This window comes from Vanacampus margaritifer, chromosome 16, assembly GCF_051991255.1.
Source record: "Vanacampus margaritifer isolate UIUO_Vmar chromosome 16, RoL_Vmar_1.0, whole genome shotgun sequence".
NCBI lineage: Eukaryota > Metazoa > Chordata > Actinopteri > Syngnathiformes > Syngnathidae > Vanacampus > Vanacampus margaritifer.
In genome coordinates this window covers 19,275,552-19,294,785 of record NC_135447.1, presented here as the reverse complement: position 1 = coordinate 19,294,785, position 19,234 = coordinate 19,275,552, and the positions used below count along the sequence as shown (strand labels likewise).

At 39.1% G+C, this 19,234-nt stretch overlaps 1 protein-coding gene and 1 long non-coding RNA gene across 6 annotated transcripts in view; one reads left to right on the top strand and one right to left on the bottom strand.

Moving 5' to 3' along the window:
- Positions 1–433: 433 nt before the first annotated feature.
- On the bottom strand, positions 434–11,645 carry LOC144036680 (uncharacterized). Of its 2 annotated transcripts, XR_013288699.1 has the most exons (4): positions 11,561–11,645; positions 2,015–2,137; positions 1,587–1,628; positions 434–1,450 (listed from the first exon to the last, which is right to left on the bottom strand). It is a non-coding gene; the product is annotated as an uncharacterized LOC144036680 (long non-coding RNA). The 2 variants fall into 2 exon arrangements; XR_013288698.1 differs by lacking the exon at positions 11,561–11,645 and having other exon boundaries at positions 2,015–2,494.
- Positions 11,646–16,831: 5,186 nt separating this feature from the next.
- Positions 16,832–19,234, top strand: part of gdpd5a (glycerophosphodiester phosphodiesterase domain containing 5a) — a 105,198-nt gene continuing 102,795 nt past the window's right edge. For 3 of the 4 annotated variants that reach the window (XM_077547499.1, XM_077547498.1, XM_077547496.1), the window contains exon 1: positions 16,862–17,132. The gene's annotated coding sequence lies outside the window, so the exon portion shown is untranslated. Of the gene's footprint in view, positions 17,133–19,234 lie in introns of all 4 variants that reach the window. The other variant, XM_077547497.1, reaches the window with a different exon arrangement.

Below are 19,234 nucleotides of genomic sequence, written 5' to 3'. Positions count from 1 at the left end.
AATTTTTAATGTACAAATAATACTTTCAAAAACTATTTTTTTCACCTGCTATCGACTGAAGATGACATCACCTGTGCTGAGGAAGTAGATAACGACCAATCATTGCTCAGCTGTTTTCTGGGTTTGGTTCAAAAATTATGAAGTTATCAAATTAATTCTGGACAAAATATTAACTTTTTGTTGCCAAAAATGGCTCACAGAGCCAAGTATCCCTTTAAAATAAACTTTTACATTAACCTCATGATTCACTACAAACAAAGTATAAAATAAGCAAAGCATTTCCAATTCATTCTCCCAGAAAAAAATAAAGCAATACATGTCATATTTACGACATTATTGGCAATTTGGCATAACGTTAAAATTGTATTAAAGGGGAAGTCAAGTCAACCCAAACATTTTCTTTGCAATAATATGTGTGCCCCAACTAGTCTAAACACAGTATTGTGATTAATAATGCCTTTGTGAAATATGAGTTAAGCAGCGAAATGCACCCATAGTTATCCATCTTAAAGAAACTCCGACTGTAATGTCAAGTTTGCTTTATATTATTTATTTGGTTGTTACTAACATAACTATGAGATTCATTTTTCTAAAATAATTTTTAGTTTAATACATTTTGTAAAAACTTTATTTGGACGTACGCCTCCATTGTTATTTACGTCACAACGCATTCAGTGTGTGGTGACGTCAAATGACGGCTGGCTCTCTGCCGAGCAATGTGAAACGCCTATTTTTAAAAAAGCAAGGTAAGCCTCTTTCTTAGCGTTCCTAAAGAAACAACTTGCTATCGGGAGAGTCAGTTTTTTTCAGAAAAAAAAAAAAAGAACCAAGCTTTTATAGTTTTGAAAAAGTGAGTTGTGCACCTAAACAATAACAGCACAGCATGTAAGTTTCAAGACAGCAATATGTGTTACAGCAATAATAAGCATCATCACAGGTAGTACAGTGCCCAGAATCATTTACCTGTCTTGCTCTCCTCCTCCTCATAATGGATTTTGTGGACAGAACAGTTTGGAAAAACATTCACAGCCTGAAACCTGAGCACAATTGATATTCTATTAATTAATATGTTATCATCTCATATTATGAACTCTGAAAACATACCAACATTACCTTAAAATGTGCGCTTTGCTACCTTCCTCTTCATGAGTATGACCTCTGCATTTTCTACTTCCCCGTTAAGCCTGTGCCGAGTTATATTCTCTGTAACTAGTTGTTTCAACATTTGGATGTGGTGGAAGGTAGTTTACCTTAGCTGTCTTCGGATTCTTAGAAATTAATACTTTGTGGGTGTTTGTTTACCTGACTTATCCTTACCATAGAGTATACACCAAGCTCTGGACAAAGTACACCATGCCTATTAAGTTTGAAGTAGTAAATTAGCCATCGGGTTTCGAAGATGCTGGGACCACCCGTACACCATTTGGCTCGTCAAAACAGCACAAGCAACCTGTACATGAACAGACAACATATACTAAAAGCAACAAAGTACAACATTTACATATTTGTTATACTACAGTGTAAAAGTAATGCAAAGTTAATTATTGTCCCAACAATTACTAAAAATGCTTTTTTTTTTGCCTTACCAAATACATATCCTGCAGCATGACACCTCTCTGCTTGGTTTCCTGATGAAAGGAGTTACAGTGAGAAGAACAAGCTACAGATAAACTTTATTAATACATTTCTATACAATTGCACTTAATTTACTTTAAAAACTAAACCTAAAAAATATGCTATTCAATGTTCTAGCTTCATCTGTTAAAACAGCCTGTTAAAAACAACTGAAATAAGATCCATTCTTCATGTAAACACTCATGTGCCGTTTCAGTGCAGTTCGTTAGCTTACTAGCATATTAGCAACATAGCACACAGGTTTGCATTACCTCTCATTGCTAATAGACCGTTAAGATTAGCAATTTAGCTTCAAAGTTTAGGATGATTTGTAACAATTCCTTCACCCAATTGACAATTGACATTCTGTTGGTTTTATTTTAGTGCAACTTTTATCTACCTAGAACACTGACACGTTTGGATTCCTGCTCATTACATGGCTCTCAGCAATTTGAGATTCTTCTTCTTCTACGCCGTGCGCGTACGTCTGGCTAGTAAATTGGCCCGTCACCTGGTGGCGTAGCTGTGAAAAAGCAATCAAATAGCATGTTTAAATAGGAATTTTGTACCTTACAAAGTAGACATCATGAAAATTATAAATCAACAAGATGGAATTCAAATTGTATGAGATATATAATAGATATTTACAACATAACCTAAGAAAACTGTATATATATTTTTTACATTATATACTGAGTATACATGCCACACAACACTATAAAAACTAAGTAATTTAATGAGTATACATGCCACACAACACTATAAAAACTAAGTAATTTAAATTCAGCTCTGCACGTTTTACAGTGCAAGTTGAATATCATCCCAGAACAATATAATATTTGGTGCTAGTGATAATTTGGTACCTTTTATATGAGCATACTCTGTTCAATAAAATAGCTTCAATACAATATTGCCTGCTAAAACATTTACGTTGAAATGACTTCCCCTTTAATACAATTTTAACGTTATGCCAAATTGCCAATAATGTCGTAAATATGACATGCATTGCTTTATTTTTTTCTGGGAGAATATATTGAAAATGCATTGTTTATTATATAATTTGTTTGCAGTAAATCTTGAGGTTGATGTTGAAGTTTATCTTATCTTTAAAGAGATACTTGACTCTGTGAGCCATTTTTGGCAGCAAAAATTCATATTTTGTCCAGAATTATTTTTTTGTGTACAATTAATACCTTTCAAAACAAATTTTGCCTCTAGCTTAGTTTACTGACCAAACCCAGAAAACAGGTGAGCCATGATTGGTCGTTACCTACTTCCTCAACACAGGTGATGTCATCTTCAGTCGAAAAAAAGTGAAAACATTTGTTTGATGTTATCACATTAATTATACTCAAAAAATGAACTTTTTACTGCTGAAAATGGTTCAATGAGTCAAGTATCCCAATATGTAGAAATAAAATGCATGAAGTTTAGTAGTTTAGTATAGTTATACGATTTGGCTGAGATGTGGGCCACTTGCGCCTCACATATGGCCCACAGGTGGATGGCAGATGTGGCCCACTAAAGGACCGTAATTCATTGAGGTATGTGGGCCAAGTGCAAGTGGGTTGTGTGGCCCACCACAGGGCCACACCAGATTTGCTGACTGGGATGACACGATTGATTGAGATGAAGTCATGGCTTGTTTACTGGGCGTTCGGTCATTGTTTACTTCTTGTTTCTTTTACTTTCTATTTAGTCTTCAACTTGCAAACCGCAGAAGAGAAGGAAAACCTGTTCTAAATGCCTTATGCCACACAAATTTCCATTGTATCGGATCACTCGCTGATGCTCCCAGCTGCCAGCTTCATGTCATTGTGATATCACAATTCTTAATCATGTAGCACGGAGCCCTATTTATATTGCCCTTTGAAAAGTAATCGATTGAGTGTGGGATATTTTTAGGCTGATGTGTTTGCTTCGGAAAAAAATTATCTGAGCTTTATGAGAAATTTAGGTTGCCATGCGGCTGTTTTGATTTTGGTGCATCTATGACAGATGTTTGATCTCGGAAATAATTATAAAACTATTCCAAGTACCCCCTGCAATGTGCTCACGTAGTATTTATTACTGTTTGATACATTGAATGAGTTTTTTCTCTGTATATTTGAAACGGCCAACTGTGTGAATGGTCATTGAACGCGAGCGTTTACTGCCGAACGTGAATGACGTACTTGGTTTACTTTTGCTTCTCTCCACGGATCTCTGGATCGTAGAATGTAAGCATTTTTTCCCCAAAAACCTTGTTTATGTAACTGACAATACATGGGTTTTTCATGTCTTTAAATTACAACAAACGTATATCGTGTGACAAGTGATACCCCCCGCACGGGTGCTCACTGTTGCGACATGCCAACTGTATGCGTGCGCCGTGCCCGCAGGCAAATGGGGCACATCTGCGTCAGCTCCTCGGTCCTCTTCACGTTGTACACAAATGATTGTGTGACATCACACCCAGAGAACTTTATCATTAAGTTCTCTGATGACACAGCTATGGTCAGCTTGCTGCAGGCCGCAGGTAGCCCACTGGACTATTTCTCAGAAATAGAGAAGTTTGTCCAGTGGTGTGACCAGAATCATCTTGTGCTCAATGTGGGGAAGACAGAGGAGGTGATATTTGATCCAAAAACTGTTGGTGACCACAGGCTAGTCGTCATTAAAAGCAATCACATCAGCCAGGTGGGTTCATACAGGTATCTGGGGGTCCACATTGACAACACACTCAGCTGGAGGGTACATGTTGGAAGTCTCTGCTCCAAACTCCAACAGCGTCTCTATTTCCTACGCAGACTTAGGGTCTATGGAGTGGAGCAGAGGATCATGCTGTTGTTCTACCGGGCTGCATTGGAAAGTATCATCAGATACGGCATTGCTGCCTGGTACGGCAACCTGACTGTGCAGTCAAGGTCACAGATTGCCGGTCTGGTGCGGACTGCCATGAAGATCATGGGGGTCAGGAATCATCCTTCCCTACAGATGCTTTATGAGCGGTCCGTCACCGGACTGGCACAGAAAATTGTTACTGACCCGACTCACATTCTGCATCATGAGTTCCAGCTACTGCCTTCCGGCAGGAGATTCAGGGCCCCCAGAACCAGGCTGAACCGCTACAAGAACTCATTCCTGCCGACATCCATCAAACTGCTTAACAACCGACATTAACTCAGTACAATAAGATATATGGTGCAATGTTGTGTGTGTGTGTAATATATGCAGCCGTGCTGTATATACTCATGTGTATATATATATATATATATATATATATATATATATATATATATATATATATATATATATATATATATATATATATATATAGGAGTGTGTGTAGTCCTCATGTATGTACTTCTCTACACATGTACACTTCTGTGAAGACTTCTGGGAAGTCTTCTACTTATTGCTGCACTTCTTATTTAATTTAAATTTTATCTCTTTCCATTCTGTTGTTTTCTCTTTACTGTACACTGCAGCTGGACGGAGTCCAGGAAAAAGTTCCCCACGGGGAAAATAAAAGTATATCATATCGTATCGTATCGTACATGGACGATGGTGTCCTATGCACTATGGCATAGTGACTATGCGTACTGTGTGTATAGGGCGTGTCGGCCCTGGGTACAAAAGATTGATTTTGATAACGCTATATGTAGTTTTGGTTGCAGTGCTTCTTTTTGCAGGATATATGAGGGATTTTGCAGTTCGGGTGTGTGGTTTTGTGAATTGTTAAGTATTTTTGATAAAACGAGCTTAGTTTGCAAATTGTGTTTTAGCAATTGGAAAAACCTGTAAATAAAGGTTTAATGAAAAAATAACTATTCTGTCTTCACTCGTGTTTAGGAACTAGATGTACAGATAGCTAACAGCTTCTCCAATAAAGACCATGAAGCCTCTTGCTGTTTTGGCAATTTAATGGGTGAAACTGTAAAACTGTAACACACAAAACATAACAAGACATTCCAATCATGTTATTTAAAGTTTGGAACAAAATAGATTTTCATAATTTTACTAAAATTAGCTGCAAACGCTACTAAAACGGGATCGTCTTTAGTCGTTAGCATGATGCTAGTTTACATGGGTGCTACCATCGAAATGCTATGCTAACTAGCGCCTAGTAACTTATGTCAAATTGGAATTTAAAACACAATTTAAACATCCGATTCAATAACCTAGTGCAAGCTTGTAGTACAATGCGCTACGGTAGCACTCGAAGGTAAAAAAAAACATACAAAGGTGCAAACAACACTTTTCCCACCAGAGGGCAGTACAACAACATTCTTGATGATTACTGTAATTTGAGGTATAAAGAGAACGTTCACAAATTATACAAATTTACCAAGCACTGCACAATAGTTTGAAACTGCAAATTGAAAATATTTCTTACCGTAATCTGCTACAGTAACCCACTGAGCCATAGAGGTCTATTAGACATCTCATCTAAGTTTAGACCGACATTAGCCCGTCTATACTTGGACTATATTTTACAATTAATCAAGTAAATATTAACTATCAAATAAAAAAAAACCTGTAGGTTGTATAAATGATGGCAAAATGTTGGATTACTATGTTTTAAAGAATAATTGAACAATGTACAGTGTAGTTCATATTTAGACTTGATTTAGACGTCTAAAACAAGCTCTTATTTCAACTCTCTTTAGACCAAATCCAGACAATTGAATTAAATACACTGAATAATGTGTATTGACACAATAAGTGAATAAATAACTGCACGACTGGATCATCAGTGTGAAACATAAGGCCAGAACCCACGATTCACAAATACAGCCGAATACTATACGCATATGTGCGTACAAGATGGTAATGTACTGTCAGAGGGTCTTTATAACTGTATGATACCTCCCCACCACTAGGAGGCAGCAACGTGTTTACTGTTTAAGCGTCTGAAGGAAGAAAAAGAAGAAGTGACGTTCCAACAGTCATCGGGGGCAAACTTTTGATTTGTATTCCTCTTGGACGACTATTGCTTGGAAATTTATTTATTTTTTCTCAAAGACAAAAAAGGGCTGCCTATAGGTGAGTGCTCAAAGTCACGTTATTGAAATGTTTAGTCCTACAATGTTTGTTCATTTAATTGTTCATCCGTTTGCAAGATACCCACTAGCTTAGCTTGCGGTTAAGTTTCCATCAATCATGGTGTTTTCTTAAAAATAAAAAAATAAAAAATTAAGATGAGTACTTCTGACACACAAACATTAGGGTTAAAGGAGGGAGGAGGTTAGGGAGTTAATTAGCTTTTTATTTCTTGCTTACTCCATTTTTTTTTTTTAAATGTATGTAATGTTTATGGCTTGTACATCAGCTGTTTAAGATGTTACTTTTTACTTTATTTTTATATTGTACATAATATATTGTACATAATGAATTGATATACTATCTTCTCTTATTTCAAACCATTCCCCTTTATCTAAATTGGTGAGTAGTTAACTCTTTGACTGCCAGACGTTTTCAGAAAAGGGATGCTGTGGGTGCCAGCCGATTTAAGCATTTTGACTGATCTTTCAAGGTCCACAGAAAATTTTGTGTTTGGTCTATGGAAACACACATACTACCAAATGAAAGATTGGACTCTCCTCTTTCATCAGACATTCAACAGTGTAACAATTTGACAAAACAATTTGGCAAACTATTGTTGACATTTACACACGAGGGGACAAATATGGCAGACGGCATGCTAGAAGGGCAAACTCACTGCTGCACTAAGCAAATTTTCTAGAAGATAATTCACTGAGAAAAGATCCTTATGAATTTCCATTAAACGACCCAGACCTGACGTTATTCACAGACGGCTGTTGTTTCAAGGGTGAAAACGGACTACAATCAGGTTTTGCTGTAACACAGATGACTGGAACAACTTTTGACCTAAAAGTGGCAGAGAGACTTACAGGGCCTCAGCCAGCTCAACGAGCAGAGATAGTGGCTGTGACAACTGCATTGAAATTAGCAAAAGATAAGACTGTGAACATATACACTGACTCCGCATATGCACATGTAGTTGTACATACGGCCATCAAAGAATGGCAAAGAAATGACTTCATGACTGCTTCAGGGACACCTATCAAACACCATCAAGACATTTTTGATTTGAAAAACGCCTTGCTACTGCCCAAAGCAGTAGCTGTGATAAAATGCAAGGGACATTCAAAAAATAATGATTTTGTCTCAGTAGGAAATGATTCCGCTGATAAGGCCGCTAAACAGGCAGCCGGCTACCACACAACACTTCAATTGATGGTGAGCGAGGGTGAATTGGGAGACGGAGAAGAGATAAATCCCCAAACGATCAAACTGTGGCAGGAGAAGCCAGCCCGGAGGAAAAAAGCGTTTGGATTTCGACAGGTGCTGAACAGGATGGGGAAGGTATTTGGAAGAGAAAAGGTAAATATATCCCATCACAGAAACAATTTATTTACTATTTACAAATATGTGCAACCGTGGTACTATTTACAATTGTGTGGATGTTTCAAATACAGTTTTTCTTTTTGTAACACTCCCCTGCGTGCAAGGGGATGCAGCAGGATTTGCACAACAGATTAGTTTCACTGCGATGGCCCCTTCGCGTGCAGACGCTACACTTTCTTGCTGGCTTTTTTTTTTACCGGGGAATAGCAAGTATATACTGCAGTGTGTGTTTGGCCATGTTGCCATCAAGTCTACTCTCAGGATCATGATACGGTGACATTACGGTGGTGTTACGTCTGGCTTCCTCATGTCCTTCAGTTCCTATACCGGGTGGTAAGAGATGTTCTGATCCATCTTATCCGCTCCATTCATGGTGGCATCGTAGTCCATAACCAGTGTCTTCTCCGTGATCAGACTGTACCCACTCCTCCGATGAATATGCATCGTCGTCATCAATGTGCTCTTTTGCACTGATTGATGCTTCTCTTCTTTGAAAAAAAACGATCAAGCGTGAGCTGCTTGCCACCGGTCGCCATTTTCGCTTTCTCAGCCATTCTCCCCTCAACACTCTAGCTCCACCTCACGTCTTCTACTACTGACGCCTACCCGATCTTGTCCAAAGAGAGTCATCGCTGCCATCTAGGGGCCAAAAGTAGTCATTATACTAACTAGATCTGCTTGATACTTTCAGCACAGCTTGCTAAGGCTTTCCTCCACCCATTTCCCCCCAAAAAACTTGGTGAACGTCTTTTAACGTCTTTGGCGCTCCTCCGTAGGATTTTACTAAACGTTATTTAACGTTTTTGGCAGTCAAAGAGTTAATGCACATATAAATCTCAGCCATTCTCAATATTAATGTATTCAAAGTTATTATTGATAGAGGACAAAGTACACAAGTTATTAGCTAAACGTGATTAATGTTGCAAGTATGATTTCCATTTTGTCTTCCAGAAGTAATCAATGGGGCACACACATCAGCACCGGAATTTAGATGTTTCACTGTTTTTGTTTTGTTTATTTGACCCAATAGTGAACCCTGGTGCCAGTGTGATCTCAAGGAGTGGGACGCCTAGTGGTACAGAATAGTGATGGGAATTCCGGCTCTTTTTAGGGAACCGGCTCTTTTGGTTCGACTCACTAAAAAGAGCCTCTTTTTTGGCTCCCAAACGGCTCTTTAGATTTTTTGTCGCTTAAATAAATAAATAAATAAACAATTTAAAACTATGCGCAATATGAATTACTAATGTGAAAAAATTGCACTATATCAAATGTTTGTTGTATAAAATACACTTTTATTTATAAACTCGACTATAAACTCAAATAGAAAGTGCAAACAAATTAGATGCAAAACAAACATTTAACTATTTACAAATGAACTTAAATAAGGTTTAACAATAACAATTTTCAAGTGAAACAACAGACAAACAGAATCGCACAGCAAAATATAAATTAAAATGTGTAAAATAAAAATAAAATAAAAAATCTGCATCCAGAAAACAGTGTTCTTCAGACCAGATTTACATTCAGAAATGCCAAGTGCCTCAACTTTGAGGGGCAGATCCTATTTCTTCTCTCTGTTAATATCTGTCCTGCTTTTGAGAAGATTCTTTCAAATGGGACTGAAGTGGCAACAATGCACAGTCTCCATGCCATGACATGTGCAAGTCGTGGGTAAATGGAAGTCTTGGTCTCCCACCAGCTCAGTGGGTCTGCACTTCTCTGGAGAAGGGGCTCCTCAAGGTAGGATCTCACTTCCAGAATTGAATCAGCTGAAGGATTCCTTCTTGTAGTGTCTCCACTTGCCCGTTCTTCAAAGAACCTCCAAACAGCAGATGCTTGTGGCTCCTCTTGTTCCTGCTCTGCCCCTTCTCCCTCTTGACCCTCTGGCAGTGAAGCTGGCTGGCTGGATCTTGCTGCGGCTGCAGTTACTCTCTGAAGAGCTTCATCAACCGCTCTGTTGTCATTAAAGGCCAGCTTCTTGAATCTGGGGTCAAGAATGGTGGATTCTGAGAGAACAGTGTTGTATTCAGTTCGGTGGAACTTTCTGTCCATGGATGCACAGAGAGCAGCCACTAACTCTGTCACTTTCCTTGTGGTTACTCTGGTCTGGTATTCATCTGTCACTCTCTGCAGACCTCTGCACATGATTAACACTTTGGAGGCTGTAACATAGCTGAAAAAGAGTAAACAATAAGTGTTAAAATTATGCTTTATTTTATTTAGCATATATTATTAATTCTGGTAAGGTCTGATCCGCGTTTTATACCAATAATGCAACAACAGCTAATAATAAAAACAATAATAATAATGTAATAACATTTGTACACTATACCTGTATACATTGATCTCCACAGTGACCTGCTCAAATGGCTCCAGAACAGTGCATGCCTCCTGCAGTGCCTCCCATTCCTCTTGGCTCAGAGGATCAACTGATGCATTCATAACAGCAAGGGTAGAGATGACTGCATCCTTGGACTCCAGAATCCGTTTAATCATATAAAAGGTGGAGTTCCACCTTGTGACACAGTCTTGTTTGAGCTTCAGCTCAGACATGCCCATCTGTTGTTGGGTAGATTTGAGGTTGTGTGTGCCTGTTGCTCCTGTGGAAAAACTCCACTATCGCCTTCACTTTGTCCACAGCAGGCTTCATCACCTTCAGAGCATCTCTTACAATCAGGTTGATTGTGTGTGCAAGACATGGGTGGTGGGTCCATTTAAGGGTTTTAATCGCTTTGGTTATGTTAGCTGCATTGTCACTAACACAGCAAACCACTTTGTTGTCCACGCCCCACTCTTTTGCCACTTTGAGCAGCTCCTCAGTCAAGTTGTCAGAAGTGTGTCTCTCACTGAACTCAAAACAATCCAGAAGACAGGACACCATTTTGAAACTTTCAACAAAGTGACATGTAACTGACAAGTAGGATGTGGTGGTTCTGGAAGTCCAGCTGTCCGTTGTTAGACAAACTGCTGTGGCTTTTTTAACCCTCTCTTGGAGTGAAGCATGTTCTCTGTCATGCAAGCCCGGGATGATTTTTTGGGAGAGTGTTTTCCTACTTGGAAGTGCATACATTGGATTGAGTGAATGAATAAACCTTCTAAATCCTTTGTCCTCCACAACTGAAAATGGTTGGAAATCACATGCAATCATTTTGGCCAGTTCTTCATCAATTGCCGTCTGTCTTGCTGGAGTCATTGACTTTTGCAAAAATTGGCCCAGAGAGCTCTGGGTTGTAATTTTCCGTTGTTGTGGTGGTGCACTGGATGATGCTGAAGACACTGCAGCCGCAGCAGCAACAGTTGCAGTAGCACCTTCATTATCAGGTTCATTTATTTGCCTTTTTTCCTCCAATTGAACTAAAGGATGCGTAGTTCTCATGTGCCGGTGTAAATTGTTTGTAGAGCCTCCCCGATAAGAAATTTTAGTCTTGCAGACTTTACACTCTGCCTTAGTTTTGTCAGTTATATTGAAATGTGTACATATATTGCTGCGTTTTCTCGTCACTCATTTTTGAACTGTTAAAAAAACAGTTACCTTTCCGTAGCGCTCTCCTCCTCTCTCGTCTTCCTCCCGTTCGAGTTAGAGTGTGTGACTGTGTGAGTGACTGCTTGCAGCGTGCTGTCGTGTGCCCCACCTCCTCTGCTGCTCAGCACGGAGCGCAGACACAGAGACGTCACGCACACACATACTCACCAATCAACCCCTTCCCCCTCTGCTGCTCAGCGCTGAGCGCAGACACAGAGGCGTCACACACACACACACACATACTCACCAATCAAATGCGGCTTTAGAGAGAGAAAAAAAAGCGGCTCCTGGCTCCCAGTAGTCAGGAGCTGGATCCCGTCGTTCACGTCAAAGATCCGGCTCTCAAAGCCGGTTCGTTCGCGACGACACATCACTAGTACAGAAAGCAGTGGTGAAGCAGTGTCGTGACTCACCACAATGATTCATGGCAAATGCTTCATAACACTGAACCATTTCAACAAAGTTGCTTCATATTGATTCACTGCTTCAGAAAGCTTCAGTTTCTCCGTCTCTAGTTAATATTTTTTGGACAATTGCAGCATTTCTATTGCCACTAGAGGCCCACCAAGAGCAATGTATGAATTGAATAAGGTTTGCAGTTTGCAAATTCTTCTTCTTTTCTTCTTCTTATTATTATTAAAAACATACATGTTTGTGAATGTGAGTGTGAATAGTGTCTCATGGTTGTTTGGCAACCAGTCTATGGTGTCTCTCTGCTAGGACAGGCTGCAGTTGACCTGTGACCCTAAAGAGGACAGGCGGTATGGAAAATGCTTTCACTGTTACTCCTGACTTCCCGTTAAAATACTTCAGTCCCACAGACAAACGTCTAGCTCTGCTGGTGAAGTGACTGTCACTGGTGCCCGTACAATGTTTGAGATTAAAGGGATCTGACATAATAATCCAAAAATAAGGGTTAATCTCTGACTGCTGGTTTTAGAATAGATCTCTTGCAAGACCTGACTCAACTACTCTACCTGTTTGGCATGTGTTGTTTCCATATGAAGTAGGTGGTGTTTCCAAATATGAAGAAAGGCTTTTCAAGCCTTTGTCTCCATGTTGACTTAATTAGTCCCCCATTAATCTCACCACAGCCTCCATTGCATTTCTGCTTGGCGAATTCCAGGCAGCACTGACATTTTTATCTAAGGGCCCACACTTCTTAGGAACAGCCACTGTGAAGTTTAATGAAATTATTTCATTGTTATTCCCCTTTAAACATCCCATTCTCCACACTTAACTTGGGCCATTGTCAAAACATTATTCAATTTGAAAGAAATCTCTTAACACCCTCAAACTCCAATTAAAAATGACCAACATTAAACTACAGTAGTTTCATAGGTAGTATGTCATAGTTTGTGATCAGTTGGACCCCAAAGCAGCCCCAATACGTCGGAAAACTCAAATAGTCTTTATTACAAAAACAACCAAAGGGGCAAACAAAACTGCAAAGTACAAAAGAAGAAAACCGTGGAACAAAAGGTGCTACCAATTGGGTAGGAGCATAAATTACAAAGTACAAACAAATCATGGATAATGCTAGACAAAACAAACTCACTGCCACAAACTAGTAATGGCAAAATCGAAAGTGTGTTTTCATACGTACTGGAACACAGGCGGAATTTGTGATTCGAATCGCGTTCCGAAATCTGTCTCAGAATCAGGATGTCACATAATAGTTGCCTTTTGCGTTCTATTACGCCTCTAAACGTCACATCGTTTCAGCAAGTGAACGTGATCCCTTTTCTAAAATTAAATAAAATTTGACCATTTCACTATATTAAAATGCCTTGAATCTGAAATTAATCCAACCTAAGTATACTTCGTATGTAAAATTGCCCTGGATGCTGATTTATCGCCCTACATAATAAAATGTTAATAGGTGGTAGGTTCAGTGGTAACGCACCCACACAATGTGCTGAAAATAGTCCGATATGCAGGTAACCCCGGTTTAAATCCCGCTCCGGGCAGCTTGTTTTTGCAGGTCATTCATTCATTTTTTCTCTCCAATACTTTCGGTCAAAACTTAAGATGCCCTGTCACAAAAAACAAAAAACAAATGTAGCCTACAGGTTTTTAATTAAATGTGATAGTACTGGGGGTTGTTTCATCAGAGCATTTAAGTCATGTTGAGAGGCAAAATTAAAAACAAACCAAACAAAGCAACAGCAACAAAAAGCTAATTTGTACTTCTATACTTATTTTGACGGGGTGGGGGTTATTCAGTTTTTGTTTCCCATGATATTATTTCTCTCTCTTATGGCGTCAATTACAATTACAGTATAGGCCGATTGCCAGTTGTGTAAATTAGGTGATGACAGAGAGCTAATAGTAAAAGTTTCCATACTGGGGAGCTGTCAACACTGCTCTACTGTTTGATTGTAATATTTTACAAATGGCCACCAGATGTCGCTGTGGGGAGATGTTTCGAACATTCCAAAAGATCGATTCATTTTGTGAATCAATTGTTTCAAATGATTTGATCGTTTCACTGTTCCATTTCTGCCATTCCTACCACAAACAGGAGGACCGGACTGCAACCCAAGAAGACAAAAACCAGAATGCTCACTGCAAACAGAGGAATGATCTAGCAACCAGCTGCGATGCTGGGGGAGCCTTAAAACAAGGAACTGATTACCAATTGCCCACAGGTGTGTAGCTCCGTGCTCAGCTGCCCCACCTATGGGCCACTAACAAATCATATGGAAAGCTTGTAGGGAGGAAAAAAAACATACACAACTAAAACAGAACATAAGATATTGATGATCAAAAAATCATGCAAAGGTTTACTTTTATTTTTATTTTTAAGTGTGTTTATTATTATAGTAAGCCACTGTAACATTATGCACAAATTGAACATTAACACTCAATAAAAATTGCACATAAATACATATTTGAAAGAAAAAAAATAATTCTAAAATATATGCAAATAAATGCAAATGTATATCATAATGAGTAAAAAAAAAAAGAAAAGTTTCAGCTACTGTATCATTATCCACCGTGGGACATGCCCAGAACACCTCTACAGTGAGGTGTCCAGGAGGCATCTGAACCAGATGCCCAAGCCACCTCAACTGGCTTCTCTCAATGAGGAAGAGTAGCGGCTTGACTCTGAGTCCCTGATGAGCTTCTCACACTATCTCCAAGAGAGAGATAGAGAGCCCGGGCACCCTCCGGAAGAAACGCATTTCAGCCGCTTGTATCCGAGATCTTGTTCTTTTGGTCACGACTCACAGTTCGTGACCATAAGTGAGGGTAGAAACATAGCTCGACCCGTAAATAGAAAGCTTCTCCTTTTGGCTCAGCACTGATACAGAGTCCCCATCACTGCAGACGTGGCACCAATCCGCCTGTCGATCTCCCGCTCCATCCTGCCCTCACTCGTAAACAAGACCCCAAGATTCTTCACTTCCGATTCACACTCGGCTGCGAACCGCTCTAGTGAGAGTTGGAGGTCGCGGACCTATAAAACAGTCAGTCAAAATCAGTCACTGATGTTGATGACTTTATCTTACTCATGACAGTAAGAGGGCAACACCAGTGATTCCCAACCACTACAACATAGTATGCTTTTCAGTGATGTATAGTGACAGGAAGAACAATTAGGGCTACGTTCACACTGCAGGTCTTAATGCTCAATTCAGATTTTTGGGGTGGAATCAGATTTTTTTTGAGTAAGCGTTCACATTACCTATCAATTGTGACCTTAGTCTGTCTGCTGTGTGGACGTAATGTGTCCCCAAAGTGACCCGCATGCACAGAAAAAGATCCAACGTCACTAACAACGATGTGTTTGCGGAAGTAAATACCTATGGTCCAGCGTGTCAGGGCCACGGACTTTTATAATGCCCAATTCACACTGTCTGCGGAACGGACGCGGTGCGTTTTCCATAGGGCCGCCGCAAGGAATAGAAAGCATTTGAGTCTGCGTGTCAATTCACACCAACTGTAGTGCGTTGCATATTGCATATGCGGTGCGGAAGGGATGCGGCGCTGCGAAAGGTTTCCGCAAGCGTTCTACTTTTTCCGGATGCCACATGCGAAACGCTTGCAGATTTTCATGTAGCTGAAAAAATTACACATGCCGGACAGGAAGTAGAGCGTCGGCATCAAGGTATATTAAAAAATAAAACCGTTTGCGAACTATTTTTTGAGGGGAGGGAACCTAGCTAACTACATAGAAGTGGGATTAAATTAAAGTCAAGTATAAAGTCACAACTGTTACTCGAAACAACTTTGCTAATTCACGTACATCTCCTGAGCCGTGCGGACCTCACAAAAGCGTCAAGCATAAACCAAACTTAATGCACCCCCAACCCAGCACCATACCCCACCCCCTCGCGGCGCTGAGTGCATATTGGACTTTTGATGACGTCGAGGTCGGATATATGTGACCTGGCCGTTCAGACTGCGGTCGCATTGCAAATAATTGGATACGTATCCGATCTAGGACCACATATGAAAGTGACCCAGGTCGGATATGAAAAAATTGGAATTGAGTCATTCAGAGTGACATAAAAAAAGTCAGATACAGGTCGCATTTGGGCAAAAAATCCGATCTGGGTCACATTTGCCTGCAGTGTAAACATAGCCTAGATACTTCCATCTGTTGTATATAGTAGTCATTAAACAGAGCCATTACAGGCAGCACACACACAAGTCAATTTGTGAGTAAATTGTGACATTCTAGTGTAGTTTTTTTTTGTCTCCAATATTTTTGAAAAACAGACTTTAACTTTTTTTAAATTATGTTTTCAAAGACAAAAAAAACATCATAACATTTTATTTGTCCAGCTCAACCTTGATAAAAAAAGAAATGCTTCAACAAGTATGAAGACAACACCAAGAAAAACACAACAAAAAAGCTGATTTAAGTGCGTGTGTACTTTCTGTCACTGTTAATACATTTTATTTGTATAGCGCGTTTCAAAAGTCTCGAAGACACTTTACAAAAATAAAACTGATAAAAACGAGTCAACAGAAAACTATAAGCAAGACTTCTAAATATTTACAACTAAAAGAAACATCTCAACAATACATTATGTGGAATAAACTCAGTCAGAAGAAACAAGACAAAGGACAATAATCAGAGATTAAAAGACTCCTATCTAAACACACCTTTATAGAGCTGCTTTTAATCTCTGATTATTGTCCTCTGTCTTGTTTCTTCTTAATTCAAGCAATTTTGTATTAGTTTTGTCTCGGGACAATTTGGCTCCATAAAATATGGAAAACTAGCATGCCGCCCCCATCCCCCTCCTCCTTCGCAATGTGAACCATATAGCTCCTCCCACTCACGGAGGAGCGGATTACACGCGAATGAGAGGTACAGTTGCGTCTGTCTCCAGAGCAACAGCTATTTAACAAAAGATTATAACACTTTAATGCTGCCTTTTCTTTTGCCGGGTCCCACCTCTTTTGTGTTTTGGGTAAACCTTAGACTGATGTGTGACAGTTTGCTGGCTGCGTCTGAAGAGAGAAACTTCAAATGTACTTTGAATGAACGACGTCATGTCAACACCTGAGGGGGAAAACGGTTTAATCAAGACATTTTGACGTTTTCAAGTCGTCCTGTGTTGCGGTAAGGAAACTAGTCTCACTTTGGCTTATGTTCTATATATCAATGACAGCCACTTTTCAATTGTTTTGGATGTCATTATTTAAGTGGCATTAATTTCCTTAGGCTCTGTTCTTTCTATGAGGTTTTACTGCATCAGACCACAACATTGACTGTATTACACAAACAACTACAGTGAGGTGTTTAATGAACAACTGAATTTGTCAGTGAGTTAAACAGAGCTAAAAGATAAGAGGTTAAATCCATGCTGGCATAAAGCTCGAAATTGTCCAGTGGTGTGAATGCTTGTTTATAATATGTATAGAATTTTCATGGAGTTAATGATGGAAAACTGAAAAGAAGAAACAATGACAGAGATACGACCAGACAGATTAGTCTTATTAATTTTCTCAAGTATTAGTTGATTCATTCAATCAATCAGTCACTCAATCAATTAATCAATAAATCAATCAATCAATCAAACTTGATTTCATACTTAAATAAAGTCCATAAACTAACATAAAAGAGACAAACAGAGAATAGATAATACAATTACAATCCAAACAAGCACTCTCTCCATCGCCTCCAGAGAGGTGTACCTTACTCTATAGTAAGGATATGTACAAATTTAGGTTGCATTGCCACATAGCAATTAAACTCTCTGCCATAAATCATTCGGACCCCCTGTATTGTATTGAAGAAATATTGTCACCTTAAAACAAGTTTGAAGTTTGTGGGACTTAATCCAGCAATTTCAACATGGGCAAATCAAGGCAAATATGGGCTTTATGCACAAAATGGTGTGACGTATTTCCAGAAAAATCTCATAAGGCACTGCCTTTTCCTGTAATGACAGTTGCCGTTGTTTTGAAGCAGTTTTTATTCAGAGAACCTTTTATCAATTGTGAACTTTTTGGGGTATTTTTTCATCATTGTGTGCGTGTGTGTGTGCGTGCGTGCATGTATTTGTCATGACGTCGAAGAAGAGAAGATATCTGTACATCGAGGTATCACTGCTGTGTGCCCACATAGACCGGTTCTAACTCTGCTTTGTTTTCTCTCTCTCATGTTGAGCAGTAGAGACGGTGGGTTGTTAACATTCGCAGTAGGGCTGGGTATGGATTCAAATGTCCTCAATTTATTCAATTTCGATTCACAAGAGTTCCATTCGATTCGATTTAGATTTTTCCCGAATCGATTTGATTTGCTTCAATTCAATCCATACTGATTAATAATGGAACATCAATTCTTAATTATCAAGGACATGATAAAAACTCCACAAACATTAAATTGTAAATAAAACTTTGCGGAGGCAGTAACTGGTTAAATGGTTTAGTTTATCAATGAAAGTAACGCGTGTTATAATCACTTAAGTGTTACACAAACATTGACATCAGCAAGTATGAGATGAAAATATTTTCATAATTCTAATTCAATTATTGTAAATATGAATTAAAAAGATTCTGAATTGTCTTAGAGGATCATTGTGAGGTTTGTCACTTTTTTTTTACTTGCGACTGCCACCTCTGGCCCAAAGCCTAACTGCAGCATCTGTGTCAGGCTCGTTCATGGTGCGCGTGTGAGTACGTGCACAATATTAAAGTGACAGCCACAGTTGACAAACGAAGAAATGACTTGAATTGAGGTAAGAAAAACTTCGCCCCTTCCCTCCCCAAGGAAACTGTGGAGTGTGAGGGTCCGCACACTCTACTATAAAAGGAAGATAAAAGCTGATAGGTGCAGTCAGAGTAAAACAGTCAGGGCTCTTCGTAGTCATCTGGGCATTGGTGGAGCATGCCTGATGTAGAAAAAGCTTTAATATTACCTTTTTAAACTGCACAGTGCACCTTTAAAGTGCAATAAGTCAGGTCTTTCATTAAAAAAAAAAAAAAAAATTAAATTCACGTGAGCAGTAAATAATTATTTTTTTCAACTAATATACAAAAAAATTGGCCTTTAAAATTCTTAATTTTTTTCGATATCAGGCTCGAAGATTAAAATCAATTCGATATTAATTATTCGATTTTTTTAAACCTAGCCCTAATTCGCAGGGATACATTTTTAGTTAGAGAAAGCATCAAGTGTGTTCTCTGCATTTTCTTACTGCTGATTAATTTATCCAGCTG